A 4,152-nucleotide genomic window follows, 5' to 3' on the forward strand; every position below is an offset into this window, starting at 1 on the left:
AGCCTGATTCGTAACCACTACGCTACGAAACTACCAGATGTTCCAAACGAGAAAAATGAGGCACTCTGCTCTGGTAAAGATTTACAACCTCTGAAACCCTATACCGGGTTGCTATGAGTCTGAAGGACATCACCGGCACACCACCACCATCATCTACAGATAAAAGTTTTTCAATTTCGAAAAGTTCAGTTAGAGTGATCCAATCGGTATCATGAACGTCTCCAGTATTTTTTAACGCTAGTAATTTAACCTCAACTTGTATTTTCAAATCCTTCAAAGTAGAGTCTTCCTAGGTTCCTGTTGAGGTAGGTTATATAACCTTGCCTATCCTGGTGTTGCCCTGTGGGCTAATATGTCAGACTGCAAAATCATTTGAACTGCAAGGTCAGTGGTTCAAGCTCACCAGCTGCTCTTTGGAAACCCTATACAGGGTCGCTATGGGTCGGAATCGACTCAACGGCACTTAACAACAACAACAACAACAATAATAATACCCTAAGGGAAATGTTTACTTTCTTTTCTGGTAGTGTAGTGGTTACGAATCGGGCTGTGAACCTCAAGGTCAACAGTTCAAAACTACCAGCTGTTCCGTGGGAGAAAGATGCGGCTTTCTGCTCCCGTTAAGATTTACAGCCTGGGAAACCCTGTACAGGATCGCTATGGGTCGGAACCGACTGGACGGCACTTAACAACAACAATCTTATCATTGGTACATATACAGTGTTCCCTATGGTTATTCTATAAGTCCTGGCACTACTTGTCCATATTGAACTGAGTAGACCAACAACATTAATGTAATGTTTTTGCATTGAGTGCTGAGCAGCAGATTGGTGTGCAGTTAGTTGGTACTTCTGCTACTTATAACTTCAGCTCTGCAGAGAGAAAGCTATCTATTATTAAAAACCCTATTAGTAGTGGTAAGATTGCACTGCCCGGTCTCACAATAGCTGCTGAGTGTTATCTAATTGGTTTTTATTACTTCAAAAATCCTGGAAGTCTGGAGCTCAAATGTACATTGGCTAACAGTTGTGTTCTTCTCTCATTTGCAGATGCTTTTAGATTTATTTTTTGTCAGGAGAAAAGAGGGAAAATTCTAGAGAGCATTTGGAAAAGTACCTGAAAAATATCAACAGACCTGAAGGATTCATTTAGTTGTAATTACCCTGGGACTCAGCAACATGAACACACATCATATGTGTGGCTTTTCCCATTATTGTTTCATATGCAGATAGTATGCTGGCTTGCAGAATTGTGGCATGATAGATTTCTCATGTGATGAGAAATATTTTGTAGACTTAATCTTATTTGTATTTTTCAACTGGAAGCTTGAAAACCGAGTTCATCCTTGGTATGAGATTGTTCATTTAAATAGAAAGTTTTAACAATGAGCTCACATGCTTATACTTGCTGTGGACTGGAGATCTTCCTTCAGAGTCTTGGACTCCTCTGTATAGTCTTAGAAAAGTCACTGGTTGTTGTCTCCTTTCACATTTATTTTCCCTTAAGTGTGCGTTTTGTTATTTTAACTTAAAATTGTGATTAGTAATAGTAGCAGTGGAGTGCTGTGGTTCTGTAGGATAAGCATTGGACTGCTAACCACAAAGTCAGTGGTTTGAGGCCAGTAGCAGCTCTGCAGAAGAAAGATGAGATTTTCTGCTCCCACAAAGGTTTACTCTCTCAGAAACCCTGCACAGGGTCACAATATGTCAGTAGCACTTAACAACAGCAATAATACTTGTAGTAATATTTACTTTGGTGATTTTTTAGCGAGCTCTTCTGCTATTGTTTAAATACGTTGTGCCAGTGTGAACTAATCCACTCATTTAAAACTTAAAAGAAGTCTTGTCCCAATCTTCAAAGCTTGATTTGTGAGTGTTCTATTTGATGTGTCATTTAGTTCATCATCTCCTTCCTTCATGCTTCCTGGATAGTGGGGAATTCCATTTTACTACCTTACTAAAATGACATTTTCTAAAATCATGTCAATTAGCTTGTAGTCAAATCTGTTTTGTTTGTTTGTTCATTTATTTTAACCACTAGCCTGACTTTAGCAAGGCATCTCAGTAAGTAATAATAGCTAAAACATTTTGAACACTTACCATGGGCTGGATGCTATTCTCATCACTTTAAATGGATAGATAGTAAGACCATTGAATTATTTCATTAAGTCACTGAACTCTTACAATATCCCATGAGATTAATCCTAATCTACTCACAACTGTACAGAAAAGGACATTGAGGTAAAATGTAGGAAGCTACTTGTCCTAAATGTCCCTTTTACCACTCCAGGTGGTCTCAGAATCCCATAACCTCACTGTTGTCTCTCTCTCAGAATTCCCTCTGGCTTACCTTCGGTGATGCCCTTGCTTCTCACACCTCTCAGACAAAATTCAATTGAACAAGCATCATTTGAGTGCCCAATTGGTCCTGGCGCACGGTCATCTTCACAGTCTCTTCTGGTCCCCTTGTCCATTAATTAAATTCAGGAGGGACAGATTAAAGCTAAAAATACACCTAGATTTTAAGGTCTAGACTTTCTCTTCTGAATTGGGGGAAGGACTGTCGAGGGAGCATTGAGGAGAAGCTGTGCTTCCAGCCCTGCCCTGTCTCATTATTAATAAATTCACAGTGATCTTCTCAATGCCCCAGTCTCATCACTATAAATTTATTCAATTGCTCCCTTTCCTTTGACCTCGAAGTCTAATCAATTTCTAAATGTTACTGATCTCCCCTTTTAAAACTCATCTTCATAGCCATAACTCTACCCTAGGCCCTAATCACATCACTTCTGAATTGCATTAATGGTGTCTGACAAGCATATGTTCTGTCTCAGGTTCTGCCCATTCCAAACCAGTTATCCTTTGTCATAGGTTGGGCCTTCAAAACACTTCTGTGACTCAGTTTTCTGTATTAACAACTCCCTAAAGTTGGCCACCCCCCATATTCACTCCTGCTCCTTTTGGAACCAGTCACGTTGTATACTATTTGAAATACTGGCATCTATCCTTCAGCATCACAGTACAACAATCTGACAGAAAAGTGGTTGCAGGGAGTGACATTAAAACATGTGAAATCACAGAATGATAAAGCTATGAGGGATCTTTGAGAATAATTGGTCTTGATGACTCACTTTGAAGTCAATACATAACTTTTCTGCATGATTGTCTTACCAACCCCTTTGTTTTGGGTAAGAATCAAATGGTTTTCTCCTTCACTTTGCTGTGTCATTTGGATCAAACCTCATACCAACTAACCAGCATCTGCTTTCTCTAAGTAGCCTTTGAATATAACTCTGAATCCTGCGGAGGAAAAGGTTTCATTGTGATTTGAATTTTTTTCTTATACTCTCTCCACCCACAGATATTTACATCTCAGGCATTCTTAACTGAATTACAATCAACTGCTTCATTACTAAGGCTCAGCCAGGAGGACATGCCCTGGGGGGTTCATTCACAGACAAATGTATTATTCACAAGCTTGATCTGATCATACAAAATTTGCACTATAACCACAAGCCCTAAGGAAATTCTTTTCATAAACCTAAATTATTATACTTAAAAGAATAGTGTGCAAGAAAAGAAAGAAAATTATATGAGGGGTGGAGCTATTGCAAATTGGCATGCAAGATGAACAGAGGAACCTATTCTGAGCCCCCTCCCCCTTTACCTCCTTTAGGACCCTATTTTCTTCCCTTTTAAGAGCCCTCTTTTTGACAGTTTTGCAGTGAGAAGGGAATGATAAGTAGAGTTGGTGAAATATTTTAATGATGGTTTCCATGACAATGAGACAAATATCTTCCATATACTTTGTATTTTAAGCAAAGAAACATTAGGCAAATAATTTATCTAAATAGTGAATGTGGTATTAAAAAAAATCCTGTAGGTGTTTGGCTATCATCAGGTGTGGAGGGTTTATGTACTACCTACCTGGTGTTGCACTGTGGGCTAATGCATCAGACTGCAAAAGTCAGTTTCAGCTGCAAGGTCGGTGGTTCAAGCTCACCAGTTGCTCCTCAGAAACCCTATTCAGGAGCTCTGGTAGCGCAGTGGTTACAAATCGGGCTGTGAACTACAAGGTTAGCAGTTCGAAACTACCAGCTGTTCCGCGGGGGGGAAATGAGGCTTTCTGCTCCCATAAAGATTTACAGCCTCG

The sequence above is a fragment of the Chrysochloris asiatica genome, unplaced genomic scaffold (genome assembly GCF_000296735.1).
Source record: "Chrysochloris asiatica unplaced genomic scaffold, ChrAsi1.0 scaffold00061, whole genome shotgun sequence".
NCBI lineage: Eukaryota > Metazoa > Chordata > Mammalia > Afrosoricida > Chrysochloridae > Chrysochloris > Chrysochloris asiatica.